At 37.5% G+C, this 26996-nt stretch overlaps 1 long non-coding RNA gene across 2 annotated transcripts; it reads right to left on the bottom strand.

Annotated features, from left to right (window-relative positions):
* Window positions 1-6134: 6134 nt before the first annotated feature.
* Window positions 6135-6997, bottom strand: LOC147616306 (uncharacterized). 2 transcript variants are annotated; one of them, XR_015262422.1, is made up of 3 exons: window positions 6753-6942; window positions 6471-6675; window positions 6135-6313 (listed from the first exon to the last, which is right to left on the bottom strand). It is a non-coding gene; the product is annotated as an uncharacterized LOC147616306 (long non-coding RNA). The 2 variants fall into 2 exon arrangements; XR_015262421.1 differs by having other exon boundaries at window positions 6471-6997.
* Window positions 6998-26996: the final 19999 nt, after the last annotated feature.

The following is a 26996-nucleotide window of genomic DNA, read 5'->3' as shown; positions in this document are numbered from 1 at the left end:
GTAATACCAAAGGATAGCTTGCCATGTTCTAGGATTTCTCTTTTCTCTCCTCTCCTTGTCCGCCGAAAGTTGTCCATGGTTAATATGTAATAGATTTCTAATTTTAACACAGATAAACACACACACACACACACACACACACACACACACACATATACATATATAATAGTAATGTAATAATAATAAGCATATTACTCTACATATATTATTGTGTATATAAGTATATTAATATACATATGAAATAAACATATTACTATACATGTATCAATGCACATATATGTGTAACTTAAAAATATGTATCTATTTTCCAAAGCATGTATGTATAAGATTTTAGTACTATGAAATTGTAATTTTTGTATTATGAAAAGGTACTTAATTAGTGTGTTTTTTTTATATGTTGATACTAGATTCTCATTGCCCCTCTCTATCACACTACCTCTCAAGTTTAAAGAGGAACTGGTGAAAAAAGATTCATCAACAGTTTGCTTTTAAGTGCTTTAACAAGGCGGTGTGTAATTGGAGTTAAACAGTGTGATGTGTGATGTGTGATGATTTAAAATGTCAAAAATAATAAAGTGCACACTGGAAATTGCAAAGTACACTACGCACACACACTAAATGCCATCCCTTGTACAGGGCGAGGGAGATTTGAACACCACCTAAATTGCTCTAGTGTAGTGGTAAGGAAAACGTTTGTCCATAATGTGCACTTTGATTAAGTACAATCATACATGTGGGTGTGGTGTGTCTAGTGTGTGCACATGTGAGTGCCACAAGAGGCAGACAAATGATGGAGAATTACTAAGCATGAGTGTTTAAGCATGGGCAAAGGAAACAAAGGGATAATCAACAAGAGATAGACGACTCCCAATGCAGTGATAAAAAATGCGCTCTCTCTACTCTCCTCTCAAAGCTCATTTTGTATACGTGCAATGCTAATGACAAGGTTTGAGCTAAAGGCGTAAGGTGCATCATGCCATCAAAGCAAGGAGGAATTTGAGGATAAGAGAACTAGTTGTTGGAAGCTAGCTAGGGGGTATAATTAACCAGGACAAGGTGGGTGGGCCCTAATTTTAAATTAATAGGTCATCACATGAAAAGGAACTTATGGCACAATTGGAATAAAACTAGGTAAGGTGAAGTGACAATGACTACATCTTCACTTTTTATTTTTTTAAGTTGCAACTATCATGATACAGGCTTGAGCAAGCCACCTTGAGTTAGCTTCTCCATATGACAATCAATGATTGTGGACAAATGGAAGTGCTCCCTACGACTAGGTTGAAACTATGAGAGATATTGATGTCTTTTTTGGACTACTCTGTCATCAATGTAAGGATTTAACTTGAAAAGTTCTTGAGCTTTCATGCACTGAGTGTGAATTTGGAGTTCAAGTACGTTGCCTACATTCAAACCAAAGTCAGACTGTGGATTTGATGGTCACAGTATGAGGAAACAAGCATTACAACATTTAGCAATCTTTTCATATGCTTTTAGTGTGATGTAATACTCCTCACACTCTTACCACGATCTTCAAACTCCATCACTTGAATTTACGTTGATAAATGGCATCACCTCATCTTGCAAGACCTTGTCTCCTTTCATTTTCTTAGTTTTGTCTCCCATTTCGAAGTTATCAATGTATGCTTTGTTCTTCACCAATAAAGTCTTTCCATCAAGGATCACTTTGGATCCCTCTAACTTGCTCCTCATGCAACCCATTGTAAGCATTGAAACATCGTACTAATTGGTTTCCTTCCACCTTCATTTGAGTACCAGTTGAACTTCTTTGTGTAGGGAGGTTTCCAATTATGTAGGCCTCTATTATGATGATCTAATTTTTGAACACATCATCAGAAGAAGTAATCATGTATGAGTCTTTTGTAGCAAAGACTAACCACCAAAAGCCACCCTTCCTGTCTCAAAAAATCTCTATTACAAAAAATCATGCATCTATCATAAATATTAGTTATTTACAAATTATGTTTGCAAATGATGCATCTATTATAAATATTGGATTTTTACAAATGATATATGTTATTTTATCCAATTTTCTATGCATTGATGGAATGAGTCTAAATCTCCCATAATGCTTAGAGATTCAGACTTAAGTCTAAGTATCCCTCCTTGCATATAGATGTGGACTCAAAATCTCCCTTAGTGCCTAGATATTTTACCTTCAAGTCTCAACTCACTCAATGCCTATAGATTTGGACTTAAGACTAAATCTCTAGGCCATTACAACTATACTTACAAAACAAGATAAGACATGGTAAATTTTTAATTTGGTCTACTATGCAAATATGTTTATTATACTAAGTAGCATATGTCAAATTCACTCCAACAAAAATGCTCAATCATACACCTCCCTCACAAACCCTTCTTTAGTCTCTTAGGAAGAGAAAAGTATATTACACATCGAGTAAGAAAGAGAAATTTGAGATATGTTTTTTGGTCCTCCCTTGAGGCTTTAACTATCTTGGTTAAGATAGCACTCTAGCAATAAGCCTGGAGATAGTAGGGCAAGGATTTGCGATGTACTACCATAAATTTGCTCAACAGGAACTTGATCACGTTATTGATGAAGTGAGTCCCCCTATCGCTTATGAGTTTGAGTGGACAACCAAATCTAGAAATTATACTCTCACAAAGGAATTCGATTATTAGCATCAGCCTTTGTGGTAGCATGGGCCTCAATCCATTTGGCACAATACTGTAGTCTGGTAGCAATGATATAACGTGCTTGAGTTTCTCGATCTGCTAGACTAATTCATTTGACAAAGTCAATACTCCATTTCTCAAATGGCTATAGGGAAACTACAAGATGTAGAGGAATTCCGTCATGGTTGTGAACCCCAACGAAACATTGACATTCATCGCAACCTCTTACAAATGTCATTGTATCTCTAAATAAGGTAGGCCACTAGAAGCTTGCTATAATAGGATTTTATTCATGGTGCATTTGGTGCTACTGTGCTATGAAATGTCCACCAGCCACACCGGAGGGGCTTGCTTAAGGACATCAACATATTTGAATTCTTGAGGAAATCTCCTCATTATTCCATCTTAGCCTAGCTTATACAGTTGCCCCACAATCACTGATAGGGGGTTGCCTTTTTAATAAGGCATCGAGGGGTCTTTCTCAAGGAAGAACATTAGTCAAATAATGGACTAACTCTTCAGCCATTCTAGAACAATGTAGATCTTGAATAGTGGGGCATCAGTTTATCCGCCACTCCAATTGACAGTTCATTTGGCATGCACATGCTGCGATCCCTTCTCCATAATCATAGTGAGCACCAAATGGTCTATTAAAAACCAAAATTTAGTCACTAAAAGATAATGGAAGTACTTCTTTACATCATAGACCATAGAAAACCCTCCTCGCTCTCTGCTAAGGGCGGGGGTGAGGCCCATGTGCTTCCAAAAAAGGTGGGGGAATGGGCGGTTGTGGGGTTGTGGCGAGCTCGCCACAACCTTCCCTGCCGTTGGGGGGGGGGACTTGCTCCCAAAATAGGCAAACCTGACGCCCCCTTATAAAGGGGGTTTAGGGTTACCACCCTCCCCTCATCCCCTTGAGCACTTTAGACTCCCCTCCCTTTCCTTGCCCTCTTGCTCCCCTTGGAGAGAGAGAAGAACAAGGATATACGGAGGGGGGAGAGAGCGTGTGTGTGTGTTGAAGGAGGGAGAGGGTTTCACAGAGAGAGAGAGAGAGAGAGAGAGAGAGAGAGAGAGAGAGAATGTGGGCGTGGAAGAGGGTTGCTCCATTATGGAGAGCATCTTGTCTAGAGGTGTAAGGGTCTTACTGACTTGCACCTTACCCTCTCTTCTAAAGAGGGTTTCTCTCTTTTATGGAGAGCTAGGATCCTCAACCTTGCCTTCCTCTCATTGGCATCATAAGGAAGCCTTACAAAATGGGTGGGGAGAAAGAGGGAGAGAGCTATGGAAAGCTCAACCTCTATCTCAATGCCTTGGTGATGAGAGCATGGGGGAGAAGGGGAGAGAAAGAGAGAGGGAGAGGAGAGCTAGCATCATCACACTATCACTCACACACACAATCTTTAAGTAAGCATGAAGAGAGCACAACACACAAACTTTAAGCAAGCATGCATGAAGACTCAAACTCAATTGTGAGAATGGGATTATGTCTTTTCTCAATAGTCCAAATGTCTTATATATAAGACTTATATTTATAATATCTAGCCACTCAAGTAATGTCCTAGGGCCTAAAAGCTAGTCTAGGCTAATTTTCTAGTCTAAGTATATACTATCAATATTACACGTCATAAGCTCGGAGATTTCCCATAATCATTTACATGAAGTGATTTGCATGGTGCAAAATGTATGGCTCAAGAAGTGTTGTTATGTGTTTGGAGTAATGCTAACCAATTTGGTTTAACAACATCAATCACATATGATTACTAGAGTGGACTAGCATCAATCATATGTGCTTAGTGGTGGACTAGCATCAATCATATGTGCTTAGTGGTGGACCAAGAGAGGCCACAAGTAGTGGCTCCATTGTAAGACCTTGGTCAAGAAGGTTGAGACACAATGCCAAGAATTTTCATGTGCTAAAAGTTTAGCAAATTCACATGTATAACATAATGGAAAGAGAAGGCATATCATTAACCTTTCATAATGCCCGATGTTTCAATATTGTCATTCCTTATAATATGTTAATTAAGTGGGTGTTTTACATTGAACGATCTTAAGAAAATAACATTTATTTCATATGAAGCATACATAACCTCTTGTGTTATTTTCCATTTGTGTGCTAGAGACCTCCCTCTCTTATGAGACGTAAGCTCAACAACGATGAGGGTTTCCATATAAGGATGGGATTATTTAAAGAGATACATTGGTGTGATAGCATGGTTTACCTAATTGGTTGCAATGTGTTAAGAGATGCATTCGTGTGATGATGTAGGTTACTTATAATGTGTGATGATGTATGGTTATAATGTGTTGACAGATAGTGATGTGATGATGTGGCTTGCTTATCGATTGCAATGTGTTGGAGTCATCGGTGTGATAATATGGCTTATCCATTAGATGCAATGTGTTGAGGATCATTGGTGTGATGACATGGCTTACATATTTGAGTTGATTAAAAGGATATCTTACATTAAAAGTACTTAAGAAGATAGCATAGTTAAAATCTCGTTTCTTTAAGAGAAGCTTGTACATTAATAGAAGTGGTATGTTAAAAAGTGGGTTCTTATTTTTTTTAATTGTAATAATGTTATTAAGGTCTCTAACTTGTGTGCATGGATTCTAACTACCCCCCATTTGTGTCCAACAAGCATGACTAAGCTCAAGGTTACTAACCCCCGTTTTACTATCACGCCACCTACTCTAAGATGAGGTTGGTTCTTTTGATTTAAGTTTAAACCATTTTCTTTATCAAATAAAAGTAGACATGATGAATAAACTTTAGATTTTGGTTTTTGAATTAAATCTAACCCACCAAGATGTTGGGTAAATGGGGGGATCCTAACAAGAAAGACCCCGGCTAAATGAGAACTCCTTGTGAGAAGGGCATGTAAGACCCCGGCTATAAATAGCACCCTTCAAAGTTTTGAAAACCTATATATAACATGTAGAATACCATCCTTCCACATATACAACTCATATATATGACACTCTTCCACGTATATAACTTGTATACATGATGACACCCTTTTACATATACAACCACCATATATGAAACTCAGATATGTAGAATATCACACTTCCACATATACAACACCAAGCATTAAGTCATTTAAGAACATACACCACTTTGTAATATACCACAAAATAATATCCATATATATCAAGTGTAGGATAAACATCCCATAAAGCATTACTATCAAAAAAAGTGATGAAAAAAAGTATCTAGCCCATACATGTCAAAGAGTAGTGAAACCTACTTGGATATCACATGGAACATCTTGAAGGAGAGTGTGAGGCATGTACTCATCTTCTTCAATGCGGAGACAACACGTTAGCATTTCCTTGACACAGAGGCTGATACACAAGTGTATGTGCAGATAATTAATGGAGAAAGAAACTATAGATCCTTGAAATATATATTTCAAAAAAGATAGCAAATCAGCATGTTTATCCGATGGAAAACCCTAGTCAAATCCAACACAAAGATCAACACACGTATACTGAAGACAAAAAGTTATAGTGTGGCTAGCATAATGCCGCTAATTTGGCTCACAAGGAAGGTCTAAGAGGTGAGTCTGGACTATTTTAGCATCCTTCTCAATGTAGAGACAGTGGTGCAATAAATCCCTTGATGCCCATTCCATTCCTCCACAACCTGCAAGACATCGATCAATGAATCCCCTGGCTCAGTGAAGGTGCGTAGTAACCACCTAGCATAGCAAAATACAATATTCATATCTCTCACATGCTACATATCAAGATCATGAGAATGATGTTAAGGTTATAGAAACATTATAGTGGAATCCACTCACCTATGTATGTTCTCGGATCTCTCAGAACCTCCCCGAACATAAGATCTACCTTGAATCATGTGCTGTGTTGTTCCATGATGACTCTCTCAAAACACTACTTTGAGTTAGAAATAATTGTTTGTCTGTCTCTTCTCTCGCTTCTTGCTTCATATTTGGGACTGGGTGTCCCTCTCACCCAAAAGAGAGCCAAAAGAAAACTTCTCACCTGGAACACATATCCATTACAAAATTCCACAACATAGTTTATAGGCAAGAAAGTAATAATGGGAGTTTGCATGTTACCTATTCCCCATCCTCACACACATATCCTCAATCCACCATCGGCATATATGTCCAATGCAAATCAAATCCTAGCTTCTTGGAATGGTAATATATAAGAGGGAATTGGTCTGCTAAGCCACATGTAATGTACCATTCCTCATAGCTAGCGAACTTTGAAACCTATAGAAAAACAATCCTCTTAATGATGACTCTACATAATAGAGTAGCGATTGAAGAAATTCCATGTAAACATTATTCTTACCTGAAAGGAGTTATGCATCTTTCTATGCATAGAAATGAAATTTAATAATTAATATGAGTGATATCCATGCATATTCATAGGTAAATATGTACATGGAGTAATTAGAATATTTCTTTTAGATGCAAAAATGGTGGGAATTACTCTTTTGGAATAACATAAAAACAAACTTTCTTTTTCACAAAATTTTGGAAAATTTTGCCATAACCTTCTTTGTATGGTTGACCATTTCTCATTTTTATCTTTCTTCACTTAACTTAATTAACCCAATTTAGAATTATAGAACTCTAATCTACCCAATTTAGAATTATAGAACTCTAATCTACACAATTTTCTAAATTCAAGAGAGTAAACAATAAGAAGAGTTTAATTAATCACTTAGTTAATCTTTCTAGGATTAAGAAGGGTTGGAATGTAAAGAAGAGAAGGGGGTGGCCTTTTCATCAAAGGCATGAAAACCATAGATTTTTCATTAAACAAAGTAAGAAAATTAACTTACATGGAGCTTGTAAGCTCTCCTTTGGCTTGAGAGATTGAGGGTTCTACTCTTGTTTGAAGCAATAGTGGCCACCAATTCACTTTGGAGAGGATTAGGCCAAAAACAATTGAATTATTAAAAAATTCAATGTAGATGGCTTAGGACAGGAGTAGAGTAACAGTGCATAAACACCATTAATCTTTTACAAAAGGGGGAGGCTTCTATTTATAGGAAAAAGTGAGCCTCTAACAGTGCATAAACACCATTAATCTTTTACAAAAGGGGGAGGCTTCTATTTATAGGAAAAAATGAGCCTCTAACCAAGCAAATTCATTCTAGAATTTTCCAGATCAGTTTGGTCAATTTTTGACCATTTTTGGGTCAGTTCAGCTTACTTTTTGGATCTAGATTTGAAACAGGAGAGAGGAGAGATGAAAATATCTCATTTTATTGATTAAAAATTGGGGGTAATGATGAGAAAAAGGTGCCTATTTCATGAGGGGAGATTCCCACACTGAGGTGTCAAAATTCAGTTTTTTAATTCTTTTCTTTGGTCCTTAGTCCACTCTTCATCTTATGTGAGCATTTACTCATTCTTTGGGGGGTTTTTCTTTTACTCTTCAATTCATCTCCTCCCTACATTTGGATTAATCTCATTGGCCTGTCAAACCTTTGTTTGGACCTTAATCCAAAATTTTCTGAAAACAGGGGCCCTTAGGCTGTGGTCTTTTGTGCACATTATAATTTATTTCTAATGCACCTTAGGAATTTCTTTTTAAACTTCTATTTCGGGGGAATTTATTTTAATAATAAGGAATATTTTTCCATCCAAAAATATCTAAAAATTGAATTATCTCTCTCTAGGCCAAAACAGGTAGAAACAAGATCTTTTATTATTCTGAAAAGGGGATTGATTACAGGGGAAGAAACTGGACATCTTGAGGGGATGGGGAGGAATCTTACATCCTCTCCCACTTGAAAAACGTGAGATGTCCTCATCTTGCAAACTGGGGGTAATCCCGCATCAGTTCGGCTTCTTTCTCCGAGGTGGCGTCTTCAAAAGGATAGAACTTCCATTTGACTAACAATTCTCTCAAAATTCTATCCCTAGAAACCTTATCTTGAACATCAAGGATTTTTTCAGGTTGGAATTCCATCTGCCCTTGGGTTGAAGAAGTTAAGAGTTCATCATCATTAAACACATGATTCGGGCTAGGTACATAATTCTTAAGTAGGCTGACATGAAATACATTATGTACTTTGAGATGAGGAGGCAGAAGAAGTTCATAGGCTAAGTCACCTACTTTCTTTGTAATCAGATATGGCCCACAGTATCTGGGGGGGGATAACTTCTTGTACTTCCCAAGAGATAGAGAACTTCTTTTGGGGCGTACTCGAATGAAGACCATATCTGCTTCTTCGAATTTTCTGCCTGACCTCTTCTTATCTGCATACTGCTTCTGTCTAACCTAGGCAGCTTTTATATCCTTGCGGATTAACTGCATCTTCTGCTCCATGTCGTCAAGCATTTGTCTGGACATCTTGACCCTAATCAATGGGTCGGGGAGACCAAGTTAATGGTGTTAGGTAGTCTTGTCCATACAGAGCTTTGAAAGGGCTCATCCCGATACTTCAATGATAAGAAGCATTGTAGGTGAATTCGACTAGGTGCAGATAACTTAGCCACTTCTTGGGTTCCCTGCCCCACAGCATGACCGAAGTATATCTTTGATTACTTTGACCATCAGTCTTGGGGTGGTAAGCTGTGGTGAGATCCAAGAAAGTTCTTATTTCTTCGAAGAATGCAGTCTAGAATCTTGACATGAATTTGGGATCTCGATTACTTACTGTTCTCCTGGGTAGGCCATGCAATCTAAAGATTTCCTTGAGGAACATGCTGGCCACATCCACTGCAGTGTAGGTTTCTTTTACTGGAATCAGATGGGCAACTTTGGTTAGTCTATCAACTACCACAAAGATGGATTTGTAACCTGTTTGCACTGAAGGTAGTCCAGTAATAAAATCCATACTGATACATTCCCACTTCATCTGGGGGATGTCTAATGGATGTAACTTTCCAGGCATTTCTACTCTCTCGGCTTTGACTTTCTGACATATCAGGCATTGACGTACATGATTAAGTACATCCTTTTTTAGTCCAGGCCAAAAGAAGTTTTTCTTTACAGACATGTAGGTCTTGATGAAACCTTGATGTCCTGCTATAAGGCTATCATGGGCTTCATTCAGAATTTGACCCTTTGTTTCCTCATCATTGGGAATGCATAGCCTGCTATTATAATACATAATTCCTTCATCCATAGCCTCCTTCTCAAGCTCCCTCCCTCTCAATCTCCCTCCCTCTCTCTCTCTCTCTCTCTCAAGCTTCCTCCCTCTCCATTGCTGCCAAAAACTTTATCCCTCTTTAGTCTACTCTAGGTTCAGGAGGCCTATTCTCAAACTCTAACCCTCTTTTAAGCTTTCCATTGCTGCACTAAAAACCGTGAATTTTCTCTCCTCTCCACTCCTCTATTGTAAAACAAGTTTTTTTTCCCTTCTCTTTTCTTACCACCATGGTCTCTTCCAGTAATGTGAGAAGACCTAGGGAGAAGGTGGAAGAGCTCCAACAAGATTCAGGGTTGGGACTTGGGTCTACATGCAGCCAAGCTCTAAGGGACCACATCAAGTGCGTCAACTAGGGAATATGCTACATCATTGGAAGGGGTGGCTACAAGGCTTCAAGCATACTAAGAAGAAAGGACTGGTTGCCATAGTGCAACATGTGTATACCCTTGGAGACCTGTACATTCAAGGCCAACGACCAAGGTTTCCTTCAAATTGTCAATGTAACATAAACACAACAACATGCTAATATTGGATTTTTTGTTTTGAATTTTCTTATGATTCTCCATTTTCTTATGTCTCTTTGCAGATATTTTTCCCCTCTAATTATGTTGAGGAACAACCACTCCAAAGCCTCACTGGAGTTTTCTATGCTATGCATGCATCCATTTGGAGAGGCAATGTTTGTATCTCAAAGCCCAAGTGATCTTGTATAGAACAATATCTTTTTCTTTTCTCACTCATATTTTGAAGATAAAAAACCAGGTTTATTTGGCAAGCTAGAAGAGATCCCCAACCCCTCTCTTAACAATCCCGAATGGCCCAAACCTGATGCTTGGACCATCTTATGCTTAAAGTTTAAGATGGTAAGTGATATCAAGACATCACTCAAGTTTTCAAAGGCATCTAGGTCAGTAGGGCTAAATTGGTTTTGTCCTTTACATGTTTTTGTGCACATGTTCAATTCCATGCTAATGCACCAAACAAAAACAATGTATATTTGTAAAGGAGGTATGGTCTGACCTCATTCAAGTATTACTAGGAGAGGGTTGGGAGGTTAATGAAGGGTCACATCAAGGTGATGTGTACAAGTGCAATGTAGTAGATTCTACAGTGTCTTTCAGGTTCTTGAAGGCACGCTCTATTTTGCACATGTGTCTGCACTACCAAAGATGGATGCAAAAGCACGGGACATGGATCCCACTTCAAGCCTCAGAAGAAGAAATTATGCCTATTGAGGTAGCTGTGATGATGCAAAATGGATGGATTGAGCGAGTGGCAGCAAGCAAGCATTGGAGCCTAGCAGACCTGTGTCAACACTTTAGCATCATGGGCTTTGACAATGTGGAAGAGTCAAGTTTCAAGTTGATGAGAAGAAAGGTATATCTGATTCCACTACATGTCTAGAATTAACCCTTACACTTTCTGGTTATTGTGCCACTTTCTATATTTTTACAGATTGGGAAGCGTAAGGAGGGGACAACCATGGTCTCAGAATCATGGCAAATGGGGGACCTTGAATTTTCAGTAGCAAGGTGCATAGCCCTACCAACACATAGTAGGCATGTGGAAGAGCTTGAAGATGAAATGAGTATATGGGAAAACCTCTGTTTTGATGCACGTGAGGGGCAAGAGTTTTAGGATCGAGGTGAAGGCAATGACAAGCTTTCAAGTCAACAAGGAGATGGAGATCAACATGACGTAAATGTCACAAGAGGGGCAAAAAATGAAGATATTATAACAATTTTAGATTAGATGACATGCTTGTAATTTTGTAGCAGGCTCTTTTTTAACCAATCTTTATTTAATTGAAATCTTAATATTTTTGCAAACTGTAATTTTTTTGTCTAGTGGTCTAGTGTGAAAAGGCCAAACTTTAAATTTTAACTATAAATAGCCAAAGGTGCCTTCTTTCTCATTTTCACGTGATAGAAACCAAGCACGAGCTCATACTATCTCTTTGACATGGCTACCAACTTTGACAACTTCTGTGAGTTCCTCTCCACTACCCCGTGGTTGGGCGGGCAAGAGCGAGCTCTCTGTCATGTTCTCTCGTGAAGTCGACTTTGAAAAGTCGCTCGCCCTTGCGTCCCAACATTATGAGACGCAGATTGCATACATGGAGTAATACTTGGCTCCCCACTCCATCTCCTTTCCCCATTGCCCCAATGATCGATGGGTGCCTGTTGGGCTGCTTAAGTACATTCAACAATATGCCCGCCCCTACATCCAGCGCCTTGAACGCTTCATCGACATCTGCATTCTCGCAAGAGCTTACTGTACCTTCAATAAGCAGGAGGTAAAGACTTGTCCCATTCATCCTCATTATGGTTTTGCTCAGCTTATCACTTTTCAACCAAAATTCAGGAATCATCTTTTTCCAATCAGAATCCAAATCAATTCATCAATTCTCAACTAGAATTTAAAATCATATCAACCACATTCGAATTCATCATCTGGATAGCATTTTTTGCTTATAATTTCAAGGTCTTAGATTTACTCGTATATACTGCCAGTAAAGAGCTATAGTTATACCCTCGGTATATACTAATAGTCACGGTTCTTGGAATTATAAGGTAAATACCATCATGTCTAGGCCTCAAGAGCAAGTCAAGGATTCCATACGATTGCGGTACTTCCATCTGAAGACCCAATTACCAATTTATGAATTTCAGTTCTGAATATCAATTTGTATGAATTTCATCACACAACTCCAACCTTTTACTGTTACTTCAAAAAAATTTGACATTTTTGGCTTCTCAGTTGGTCCACTATAGCCAATTTGCTCTGATACTAGCTAAAAGATCCTTGCGCGCTCCGCGCAACAAATTCGCGGGTGCTAGCAGTGGAAGTAGCACTCCTTGCACGGTGCAGGGTCCTCTCACTCGGGGCCTCGCCCACGGATATCCGGACAGGAGACTAATCCCTTAAGGTTCTTCCAAAACCGAACCCGAAAAACTTCCCTTGCCCAGAAAGCACGGGCGATTCCTCTAGGATATTTTTACTCTAACGTAGTCAAGGTCATTGACCAAATTGATCCGACCGAACCTAAAGTCACTTGGTCAAGATCAAGGAAGAAACTTGCACTTGGATCATTAGAGATCAACGCTTTTTTTCCCATCGAGAGGCATAGCTGTTGATTCCTTTTTCCATAGAACAATTACTATCCAAAATTTACTTCATCTAACATACTACAACATAAATTGAGTCTCATTTTACGGATCCATCAGTCTATCCTAACCCCATCCAGTCCCATGGGTTAGCCAACCGCCCGACCACTGTAGTAGTGATGGGATCCAATTAAGAATTTGGTTAGGTTTTATCATGGGTACTAGGGAAAAGAGTTCCCAGGCCCCCTAGCCAGATGTTCATACAAACTTAAAGCTAGTCATACCACTTACACACCCAATATGAAATTTCTTTCTTCACAGATTATTCAGCTATCTTTAAAACAATCGTTTAATGAAGCCATAGTATCACTGATCACAATCCTCCAAAATATCCGATTGAATCTTAATTTCCAATCATTCCTTCATTGGAGTATATGGCATCATTGGCAACCAACCAGAACGCTCACCACCTGTCCACTCATCAGGGGCCTCTTCGATAGTTCCTAGCTCATAGTACCCAATAATATATTCACTTATAAAAAATTCAAGATGGAATCTCTGTTGAAGATCAGCAAGATCAACCAACAGATCCATATAAAAGACCCATGGACTCATCCGTTGAGGACCAGCAAGGTCAATCAACCAGATCCATGCCCGGTTTCAAAAAACAACTCTTACTCCTTGCTCCAATATCTTCCACGATGCACGTGTGGGTATCTTCGGCGACCCAGAGCCCGAGCATCGTATGGTCAGCACCCTCTAGGATCCTTCGCTCACCTAGCGCTTCACTCATAGGCCACTTCCTTGGTCCCTCATCCACTGTACCGGAAGCTCACCATTTAAATCGAACTGAGGCTGGTCAAGACCTCAGCCGAGACCTTGCTATGCGAGACGTCCTCCGTTGACTCTCTGTCGTCTGTTGTAACTTTATCAATTAGGTCTCCATGACCTTATTCTCACAAGACGGTCAAAATGCTTCCCCAGCATTCTTGACATAAAACAATCATTTACAAATAGGTTACAAATACAGTTTCTATAATGAACTCTCGTCTTTCCACATTGTTCCACATCAATCCATATTACTTATTCCACGTCCAATTCATATGTGTACCCATTCTCATCCAATCACATCATTTTCCATCTCATCACAATAGATTCATTCACATCACATATCATCCATTCACATCCCATATCATTCATTCACATTCTGATACTATGGCTTCATTAAATGATTGTTTTAAAGATAGTTGAATCTGTAAAGAAAGCAATTTCATATTGGGTGTGTAAGTGGTGTGACAAGCTTTAAGTTTGCATGAACATCCGGCTAGGGGGCCTGGGAACTCTTTTCCCTGGTACCCAGGATAAAACCTAACCAAATTCTTAATTGGATCCCATCACTACAGTGGTTGGGTGGTTGGCTAACCCATGGGACTATATGGGGTTAGAGGTTGGACTGATGGATCCATAAAATGAGACTCAATTTCTGTTGTAGTATGTTAGATGAAGTAAATCCCGGATAGTAATTGTTCTATGGAAAAAGGAATCAACGGCTATGCCTCTCTATGGGGAAAAAAGCATTGATCTCTATGATCCACGTGCAAGTTTCTTTCTTGATTTGACCAAGTGACTTTAGGCTCGATCGGATTAGTTTGGTCAGTAAATGACCTTGACTACGTTAGAGTAAAAATATCCTGGAGAAATCGCCCGTGCTTTCCGGGCAAGGGAAGTTTCTGTGGGCGAGGCCCCGAGTGAGAGGAGCCTGCACCGCGCAAGGAGTGCTACTTCCGCTGCTAGCACCCGTGAATCCGTTGCGCGGAGCGGCGGGCAGGGATCTTTCAGCTCATATCAGAGAAAATTGGCTATAGTGGACCAACTGAGAAGCCAAAAATGTCAAAAATTTATGAAGTAACAGTAAAAGGTTGGAATTGTGTGATGAAATTCATACAAATTGATATTCAGACTGAAATTCGTAAATTGGTTTTTGGGTCTTCAAATGGAAGTACCGCAATTGTATGGGATCCCTGACTTGCTTGAGGCCTAGACATGATGGTATTTACCTTATAATTCCAAGGACCATGACTACCAGTATATACCGAGGATATAACTGCAGCTCTTTATTGACAGTATATACGAGTAAATCTAAGACCTTGAAATTATAAGCAAAAATGCTATCCAGATGATGAATTCGAATGTGGTTGATATGATTTTAAAATTCTGGTTGAGAATTGATGAATTGATTTGGATTCAAATTGGAAAAAGATGATTCCTGAATTTTGGTTGAAAAGTGATAAGCTGAGCAAAACCATAATGAGGATGAATGGGACAAGTCCCTGTGATAATGTTCGTAACTGGAATGATGATAATGACCTCAGCAAATCACTATAAGATTAGTGGACTGTGCTGTCAGATTGCTACTATTAACACTTGACCCGGTGGATCAAGTTCATAGGATGACAAATTGAGAACTTGCTTGACTGAAATTCCCATGGAGGAATGTTCAAAAAGAAATTTTTCGGTCTAATGGACCATTATTGTGTTAAAGATATGAATGATATGATCTGAATAAATTGTTATTTAATGATGAGTTCTATGTAAGGGATATTTATCCCAGGATTCTGTTGGGTGTTGACCAGAATATAAGGAACCCCAGAGATCTTAATTTCCAATCATTCCTTCATCAGAGTATCTATGGCATCATTGGCAACCAGAACGCTCAATTCAAGATGGAATATCTGTTGAAGATATCTGTTGAAGATCAGCAAGATCAACCAACAGATCCATATAAAAGAGCCATGGACTCATCCGTTTAGGACTAGCAAGTCAATCAACCAGATCCATGCCCGGTTTCAGAAAACAACTCTTACTCCTTGTTCCAATATCTTCCACGATGCACGTGTGGGTATCTTCGGCGACCCCCAGAGCCCAAGCACTGTATGGTCAACACCCTCTAGGATCCTTCGCAGGAGGTCACCTAGCGCTTCACTCATAGGCCGCTTCCTTGGTCCCTCATCCACCGTACCGGAAGCTCACCATTTAAATCGAACTGAGGTTGGTCAAGACCTCGGCCGACCTTGCAATGCATGAGACGTCCTCTGTTGACTCTCCGTCAGCTGTTGCAACTTTATCAGTTAGGTCTCCCCATGACCTTATTCACAAGACGGTCAAAATGCTTCCCCAGCATTCTTGACATAAAATAGTCATTTACAAACAGGTCACAAATACAGTTTCTATAATGAACTCTCGTCCTTCCACATTGTTCCACATTAATCCATATTACTTAATCCACGTCCAATTCATATGTGTACCCATTCTCATCCAATCACATCATTCTCATCTCATCACATCAGATTCATTCACATCACATATCATCCATTCACATCCCATATCATCCCATATCATTTACAAACAGGTCACAAATACAGTTTCTATAATGAACTCTCGTCTTTCCATATTAATCCATATTACTTACCAATTCATATGTATACCCATTCTCATCCAATCACATCATTTTTTATCATCTCATCACATCAGATTCATTCACATCACATATCATCCATTCACATCCCATATCATTCACATGACATCACATCTCATTCATTCTCATCCTGATTCACTCACATTACATCTTATCCATTCACTCACATCAACATCACATCCTTTCACATACACATCCTCATTCATTCTTCCACATTCACATCCACATTCGTACTTCCACATACACATCCATATCCACTCTTCCACGTACACATTCACATCCACATCCATTCTTCACATACACATCCGCATTCATACATCCATTCTTCACATCCACATCCATTCTTCATATCCACATCCATTCTTCACATACACATCCATATTCATACATCCACATACACATCCACATCCATTCTTCCACATTCATTCTTCCACATACACATTTACATTCATTCTTCCACATACTCATCCACATCCATACATCCACATCCACATCCACATCCACATCCATACATCTACATGCATATCCACATACACATCCACATCCATACATCCACATTCATATCCACATCCATACATCCACATCCACATCCACATCCACATCCACATTGGTCAAAGATTCACTTTGATGACAGATCATCAGAGCTTAAAGTGGATCTTCACTCTCAGAAGGATCTCAACATGCGCCAAAGAAGGTGGATGCAGACCCTGCAGGAATTTGATATTGAAATCAAGTACCGCCCAAGCAAAGAAAATGTGGTAGCAGATGCCCTCAGCAGAAAAGCCTCCTTGCTTGCAATCACAGTGGTGTCAAATCCATTGATTAATGAAGCAAGAGAGAAGATCATTTAGTATAGATTCTTTGGCTCTATTGCTACCCTACTTATGCAGGAAAGCAAAACTCCTCAGGAGTTGAACCGAGTTCAAGGGTACAGCCTGGATGAAGGAATTATGTATTATAATAGCAGGCTATGCATTCCCAACAATGATGAGGGAACTAAGGGTCAAATTCTGAATGAAGCCCATGATAGCCTTATAGCAGGACATCCAGGTTTCATCAAGACCTACATGTCTGTAAAGAAAAGCTTATTTTGGCCTGGACTAAAAAAGGATGTACTTAATCATGTACGTCAATGCCTGATATGTCAAAAAGTCAAAGCTGAGAGAGTAGAAATGCCTGGGAAGTTACATCCATTAGACATCCCCCAGATGAAGTGAGAATGTATCAGTATGGATTTTATTACTGGACTACCTTCAGTGCAAACAAGTTACAACTCCATCTTCGTGGTAGTTGACAGACTAACCAAAGTTGCCCATCTGATTCCAGTAAAAGAAACCTACACTGCAATGGATGTGGGCCAGAGTGTTCCTCAAGGAAATCTTTTGATTGCATGGCCTACCCACCAAGAGAATAGTAAGTGATCGAGATCCCAAATTCACATCAAGAATCTAGATTGCATTCTTCGAAGCAGTAGGAACTTTCTTGGATCTTAGCACAGCTTACCACCCCAAGACCGATGGTCAAACAGAAAGGGTGAACCAAGTAATCGAAGATATACTTTGGTCATGCTGTGTCAAGGAACCCAAGAAATGGCTAAGCTATTTGCACCTAGTCAAATTTGCCTACAATGCTTCTTATCACCGAAGTATCGTGATGAGCCCTTTCAACGCTCTGTATGGAGGACAAGACTGCCTAACACCATTAACTTGGTCCGACAACCCATTGATTAGGGTTGAGATGTCCAGACAGATGCTTGACGACATGAGTAGAAGAAGCAGTATAAAAGCTGCCCACCAGGATAGACAGAAGCAGTATGCAGATAAGAAGAGGTCAGGCAGAAAATTCGAAGAAGCAGATATGGTCTTCATTCGAGTATGCCCCAAAAGAAGTTCTCTATCTCTTGGGAAGTACAAGAAGTTATCCCCCAGATACTATGGGCCATATTTGATTACAAAGAAAGTAGGTGACTTAGCCTATGAACTTCTTCTGCCTCCTCATCTTAAAGTATATAATGTATTTCATGTCAGCCTACTTAAGAAGTATGTACCGAGCCCGAATCATGTGCTTAATGAACTCTTAACTTCTTCAACCCAAGGACAGATGGAACTCCAACCTGAAGAAATCCTTGATGTTCGAGAGAAAATTCTTAGGAACAGAATTCTGAGACAATTGTTAGTCAAATGGAAGTTCTATCCTTTTGAAGATACCACCTGGGAGAAAGAAGCCGAACTGATGCAGGATTATCCCTAGTTTTTGCGAGATGAGGACATCTCGCATTTTTCAAGTGGGAGAGGATGTAAGATTCCTCCCCAGTCCCTCAAGATGTCCAGTTTCTTCCCCTGTAATCAATCCCCTTTTCAGAATAATAAAAGATCTTGTTTCTACCTGTTTTGGCCTAGAGAGAGAAAATATTCTAGAGAGAGGTAATTCAGTTTCTAGATATCTTTGGATGGAAAGATATCAATTGTTTTTGGTCTAATCCTCTCCAAAGTGAATTGGTGGCCACTATTCCTTCAAACAAGAGTAGAACCCTCAATCCCTCAAGCCAAAGGAGAGCTTACAAGCTCCATGTAAGTTAATTTTCTTACTTTGTTTATGAATTTTAACAAAAAATCTATGGTTTTTTTTATTTTTATGTTGTGTAAATGATTGAATTAAATTCAAATGCTATGCCTTTGATGAAAAGGCCACCCCTTCTCTTCTTTACATTCCAGCCTTTCTTAATCCTAGAAAGATTAACTAAGTGATTAATTAAACTCTTCTTATTGGTCAGCCATACAAAGGAGGTTATGGTAAAAATTTTCAAAATTTTATGAAAAAGAAAGTTTATTTTTATGTTATTCCAAAAGAGTAATTCCCACCATTTTTGCATCTAAAAGAAATATTCTAATTACTCCATGTACATATTCACCTATGAATATGCATGGATATCACTGATATTAATTATTAAATTCAATTTCTATGTATAAACAGATGCATAAAGGAAAATTTTTTATTATAAAAGTGTTATTCTTATTAAATTTGATTTTGATGCATAGAAAGATGCATAAAGGAATTTTTTTATTACAAAAGTGTTATTCTTATTAAATTTGATTTTTATGCATAGAAAGATGCATAAAGGAAATTTTTTATTGCAAAAGTGTTATTCTTATAAAATTTGATTTTATGCATAGAAAGATGCATAAAGGAATATTTTTTTTTAATTACAAAAGTGTTATTCTTATTAAATTTGATTTTTATGCATAGAAAGATGCATAAAGGAATTTTTTATTACAAAAGTATTATTCTTATTAAATTTAATTTTTATGCATAGAAAGATGCATAAAGGAAATTTTTTTATTACAAAAGTGTTATTCTTATTAAATTTGATTTTTATGCATAGAAAGATACATAAAGGAAAAAAAATTTATAACAAAAGTGTTATTCTTATTAAATTTGATTTCTATGCATAGAAAGATGCATAAAGGAATTTTTTTATTATAAAAGGGTTATTCTATAAAAGTTGATTTTTATGCATGAATAGATGCATAAAGAAATTCTTTTTATTTTAAAAGTGTTATTCCTATTAAATTTGATTTTATGCATAAAAGGATTTTTTTAAATAAAAGTGTTATTCCCATTGAAGTTGATTTTTATGCATAAATAGATGCATAAAGAATTTTTATATCAAAATTAGAGTTCTCTTAAATTCTATGAGTATTTGATAAATGAATAATTAAATACTCTAAGAGAGAAATTCTATCGTTTTATATTCACACGGATTGTAAAAAAAATTCAGGAAGTCTACTGAGATTAAAATATTCAGATAAATGATTAATTTATTCCTCATTGGAATTCGTTACTAATTTAGAAATCAATAAAGTAAATATTCAAAGAAAGAAATTCAGTAAAATAGTAACTAAATTGAGAAAGATAGTTTATGAAAAATCTTATCCGACTTGAACCTTGAATCAAACTATGACCAAGACCAAACTCTTTTGTCAATTTCGAGGAAAGAAGGTGTGACTAGTTTAGAAAAATACACTCAAAACTCCTGCTAAATCTGAAACTAAGTTTTAAACCCTTCGAATTGATCTTTTAAACCCTTCGAATTGATCTGTGGATCAAGGTTATAGAATTCGAGGAATTTTGGTATGAAATTTAGAATTCCGATCAAGAAGTTTTGGGGATACTGATTCAAGAAATACTCCTTGTATTCAAAAGAAAATCAAACCGAAAACTTGCATAGAAACTCTGTTTTCTTAAAGGGCTGTCTTACACCAAAATGCTGGAGAAAGAATTTGATATATGTTTTTCTAAGGGAAGTTCGGTTGCAATAGCTGGGGAGTGTTCAAAGGATAGCTCACGCGACAAAGCCTTGACCAGCCTCGGTATGGTTGAAAAATGGTGCGCTTCTGGTACGATGGGCGAGGGTCGATGAAGCGGTCCCTGAGTGAAGTGCCAGGACACCTAAGGAGGATCCTGGAGGGTTCTGACCAGAAGATGCGCGGGCTCACGGTGCCTAGGACACCCATGCGTATGTCATGGAAGATATGTATGATGGACGAAATGATTATTGTAATCTGTTTACTGGATCTCGTTGTTGCTGACTAGTTAGTCTCAACGGAGAGTCCAAAGTGATATCATTTTTTGAGAAACAAGGGACTGGATGGAATTTTTGAGTTATGACATCTGTAACCAATAACTGTTTGTCAATGGATTATTTTATATGTTTAAGTTTTAAAGAGGAGTGTGTGCGTATCTGTCTTCGAAAGCAAAAGTTAAGAAAGGCATTCAATTATGGGTGGGTGAGTAATTGTCTGGTTCTACCGATTCCAGTGGTTGGGGGGTGGCGGATGGGGTTAGGCTGGAATCAGTGGAGTTTTAATAATTAAATTGAAATAATAGGAATACACTTAGAATTTGAGTAGTTAAATAAAAACCTGAAGAATTTCTCAAATGAGTAGATCCATGATGACCTCGATCCATGATCCTATCAATACACAAAAATTCTTGTTAAGTCCTTTTATTTACAATTCAAATCAGACTTTAGATCCAACTGTCTAGGGTTCTTTAGATTGGTCAACTCTCCACAGAATCATGGGATAAAGATCCCTTATATAGAACTCATTATCAGATAACAATTCATTCAGAACATATCATTCATATTCTTAATACAATAATGGTCCATCAAACCGAAAATTCTATCTGAACATTCCTCCATGGAAGTTTCAGTTATGCAGGTTTTTAATTTGTCATCCCTTAACTAGATCCACTAGGTCAAGTGTTAACAGTAGCAATCTGTCAGCACAATCCACTAATCTCATAGTGATTTGCTGAAGTCATTATCGTCATTCCAGTTATGAACATCATCACAGGGACTCATCCCGTTCATCGTTATTGTGGCTTTGTTCAACTGATCGCTTTTCAACCAAAATTCAAGAATCATCTTTTTTCAATTAGAATCAACGAGAATTTTAAAATCATATCAACCACATTCAAATTTATCATCTGGATAGCATCTTTGCTTATAATTTTAGGGTCTTAGATTTACTCGTATTATACTACCAATAAAGAGCTACAGTTATACTCTTGGTATATACGGGTAGTCATGGTCCTTGGAATTATAAGGTAAATACCATCATGACTAGGCCTCAAGCAAGTCAGGGATTTCCATACAATTGTGGTACTTCATTTGAAGACCCACTTTCAATTTTATGAATCTTCATTCTGAATATCAATTTGTATGAGTTTTATCACACAATTACAACCTTTTATTGTTACTTCACAAATTCTTGACATTTTTGGCTTTTTAGTTGATCCACTTTAGTCAATTCGCTCTAATACCAGAGCTGAAAGATCCCTGCTCCCTCCACGCAACGAATTCGGGGGTGCTAGGCGGAAGTAGCACTTCTTGCGCGGGGTAGGATCCCTCACTCGAGGCCTCGCCCTCACGGATATCCAGACAAGAGACTAATCCCTTGGTTCTTAAAAAACCAAAATCGGTAAAACTTCCGCCTACCGGAAAGTACGGGCGATTCCTCCTAGGATATTTGTACTCTAACGTAGTCAGGGTCATTACTGGCCAAACTGATCCGACCGAACCTGTGAGTCACTTGGTCAGATCAAGGAAGGAACTTGCACTTGGATCATAGAAACCAACGCTTTTTTCCCCATCGAGAGGCACAGCCGTTGATTCATTTTTCATAGAACAATTACTATCCAGGATTTACTTCATCTATCGTACTATAACAGAATTGAGTCTCATTTTACGAATCTATCAGCCCATCCAGTCCCATGGGTTAGCCAACCGCCCAACCACTGTAGTGATGGGATCCAATTAGGAATTTGGTTAGGTTTTGTCTCGGGTACTAGGGGAAAAGAGTTCCTAGGCCCCCCTAGCCGGATATTCATGCAAGTCACACCACTTACACACCCAATATGAAATTGCCTTATCAAACCACTGTAGTGATGGGATCCAATTAGGAATTTAGTTAGGTTTTGTCCGAGTACCAGGGAAAAGAGTTCCCAGGCCCCCTAGCCGGATATTCATGCAAATTTAATGCCAGTCACACCACTTACACACCTAATATGAAATTACCTTTTTCACAGATTCAGCTATCTGTAAAACAATCATTTAATGAAACCATAGTGTCACTGATCATAATCCTCCAAAATATCCGGTTGAATCCTAATTTGCAATCATTCCTTCATCGGTGTACCTATGGCATCATTGGCAACCAGAACACTCACTACCTGTCCCTCAAGGGCCTTTTCGATAGTTCCTAGCTCATAGTACCCGACAATAAATTCACTTATAAAAATCAAGATGGAATCTCCGTTGAAGATCAGCAAAATCAACCAACAGATCTATATAAAAGAGCCATGGACTCATCCGTTTAGCAATGTCAATCAACCAGATCCATGCCCGGTTTCAAAAAACAACTCTTACTCCTTGTTCCAATATCTTTCTCGATGCACGTGTGGGTATCTTCGGTGACCTAGAGCCTGAGCACCGTATGGTCAGCACCCTCTAGGATCCTTCGCAAGTCACCTAGCGCTTCACTCATAGGCCGCTTCCTTGGTCCCTCATCCACCATAACGGAAGCTCACCATTTAAATCAAACCGAGGCTGGTTCTTGCGCGAGACGTCCTCTGTTGACTCTCCGCGTCAGCTATAACAACTTTATCAATTAGGTCTCCACGACCTCATTCTCAAGACAATCAAAATGCTTCCACAGAATTGTTGACATAAAATAGTCATTTAAAAATAGGCCATAAATACAGTTTCTATAATGAACTCTCGTCTTTCACAATGTTCCACATCTATCCACATTTCTTATTCTCATCCAATCACATCATCTTTCATCTCATCACATCTTTCCTCATTTATCCTCATCACATCTCATCCACTCGCATCTACCCGTATTCACATCCCATATTCGCATCTACCCATATTCACATCCCATCACACCTCATTCATTTACATCACATATCATTCATTTACATCTATCTCAATTTACATCACATTCATTTCACATCTCATCTCATTCATTCTTATCCCGATTCACATATCATTCATTCACATCTATCTCAATTTATATCATATCTCATCCATTCACATCCCATTCATTCATTTACATCCGATTCACATGACATCACATCTCATTTATTCACATGACATCACATCTCATTCATTCACTCACATTGACATCACATCTTTTTGCATACACACACATCCACATTCATTCTTCCGCATACACATCCACATCCATTCTTCCACATACACGTCCATATCCATTCTTCCACATCCACATCCACATTCATTCTTCCACATCCATTCTTTTACATACACATCCACATCCATTCTTCCACATACACATCCACATCCACATCCACATCCACATCCACATCCACATCCACATCCATTCTTCCACATACACATCCACATCTATTCTCTTACATACACATCTACATCCATTCTTTCACATACACATACACATCCATTTCCATTACATCACATCTTATCACATTCTATTTTCATCTTATTACATCCATTCACATCTTATCGCATCCTATTTACATCTTATCACATCCATTTCACATGCTATTCCCATTTAGTAGCTTTTTCTAGTTTGATTCCGATAATGGGACTTTTTCTAAATTTTTACCAATTGCTTGGCCTAATTAAAGGGTATTCAGTATTCCTCTTTTAAATAAAAGAATTCATGGGATTTTTAGAAATCAATTCTACCCATATTTTCACTTTTGGTAGATAATCATAAATTGAATTATACTAAAAATTCCTCTCCTTCCCATTGAATTTCTTAGATCTCAATTACCATGGGAATTCATCTTTTTGGATTTAATTATTTGCATTCCAATGTCATGGGAATTCCTCTTTTATCATCAAATATATCTCATAAAATAAATTCATCTAAAATAAAATATCCATTATTTCAATATGCTAGGAATTTCTCTTTTCCCATCTAAATGATGAAATTCCAAATGTCATAGAAATTCCTCTTTTAACATTTAAATATTTTTCATAGATAAAATAAATTTATCTAAAATTTATCTTTGAATTTAAATAAAATACCCATTAATTTTAATATGCTAAAAATTACACTTTCCTCATTTAAATATTGGAATTCCAATATGGTGGGAATTCCTCTTTCATCATTTAAATTTATCTATGCAAAAAGATAAATTTAACTAAATTTTCTCTTAAAATTTAAATAAAAATCTCCATTAATTCCTTTACACAGGAATTACACTTTCCTCATTTAAATATTTGAATTCCAATATGGTGGGAATTCCTCTTTCATCATTTAAATTTATCTATGCAAAAAGATAAATTAAAAAAATCCTTCTTTAATTTTTAAATAAAATATACATTATTTTAGCATCACAATTTTTCTCGTACCTCATTGGAATATATGGATTTCCATTGTCATGGGGATTACTCTTTTAACATAAAAATGAATTACTAGAAATTCCTCTTTTTCCTAAATTAACTATTTATGCATAAACATAAAAATCAAAATTTCCATGATTATAATGAGAATCATTCAATTAATCTAGGATGATTAATCCTAGAATATGGTAGGAAGTCCTCTTTTCATATTATGAATGAAAATGATTGATGTGTTAATTTTTTAGAAATTTTGCCATAGCTTCGCTGCTATCACTGATAATTCTCAATAATTTTCAAAACATAAAGTTTGGTAATATCATATGATAGAATAACCATTAACTGGATCAATATCCAATTATGGACTTGATTCCTAATTTTTCCATGAATTAAATAGCATCATCAAAGCATTAAAAAGCCACTTATTTGGCCTCAATTTGACAAGCATAGAAATTACTTTTAGATTAGAGAATTGCTTCATGAGAAGCTTCATTTGAATATAGAATAGGTCATAGGAATGACCATTCTTTGGGGGGAGAGAGAGACATGCTTTAAAAAAAACATTTAAATTAAGCATAAATGGAAATCTATGTGTTTTATCACTACAATTCATTAAAGAACTTCAATTGTATTAAAAAGCCATTCAATTGAATGCTTCTCAAGCTTGAGAGGGGTTGAGAAGAGAGAAATATTTGGAGATTTTAAAAAAAAGACCATAAACCACACTTTACCTCCTAGATTGCTTGATTCTTTAATCAATGTAGAGGCCCCCAACCAATCAATTGGTTTGGTATGTTGATGAAGACTCCAAGGAAGATTGAAGAGAGAGAGAAACTCCAATCTCTCCAATTTGTAGAGGATTTTTAGAAAATATCATTATTTCAGTATAATACTGGCATGGTATAGTTCTCATATTTTTTAACAAAGGGCTAAGGATCTATTTATATGTGAGGGGCCTCTAACCAAGTCCAACTAGTTTCTAGAATTTTCTAGGTTCAGTTTGGCTGAATTTGGACAAGATTTCTCCCTTTTGATTTGGTTTGATCTAGGAGAGAGGAGAGATAAAAATATCACAATATTTTTGAGTTTAAAACTCCACCACACATGTGAAATAGGCACCTCCTTGAAGAGCCCTCTTCTCCTTACCAAGGTGTCAAAATTGAATCATTATACCCAAAATATCTCTTTTTTTTTTGTAATATTCATAGTTTTTTACTAATAAACCTTGTCCTTAGTCAACTCTTCATCTTATGTGAGCATTTACTCATTTTTGGGGGGTTTTTCTTTTATTCTTCAATTTATCTCCTCCCTACATTTGGATTAATCTTATTGGTCCATAGGAGCCTTAATTGGAGCATAATTCGAAAATTTCTGAAAATCTGAACCCTTAGGCTAAGGTCCTTTTTACCTATTTTCAATTAATTTCAATTGCACATTGGAAAGTTCTTTTTGAATTTTTGTTTCAAAGGAAACCATTTTAGACACTTGGAGGATTTTTATATCAAAAAATATCTCAATTTTGAATTATCGCTCTCTAGATATTTTCTCTCTCTAGGTCAAAATAGGGTAAAAGAGAATCTTTCTTTTATTTCAAAGAGGGAAATAATTACAAGATCAGAAGGGGAGGTTCTTACACCTGTACACCTCAAAAGCTGGAGGGAGGAATCTTACATTAAAGCTTACCTCAGGAAGAGGTTTTGTCCCCTCCAG

Source organism: Cibotium barometz, chromosome 38 (genome assembly GCF_041138505.1).
Source record: "Cibotium barometz isolate CiBa-2024 chromosome 38, ASM4113850v1, whole genome shotgun sequence".
Classification (NCBI taxonomy): Eukaryota; Viridiplantae; Streptophyta; class Polypodiopsida; order Cyatheales; family Cibotiaceae; genus Cibotium; species Cibotium barometz.
This window is presented reverse-complemented; position numbering and strand designations above follow the sequence as displayed.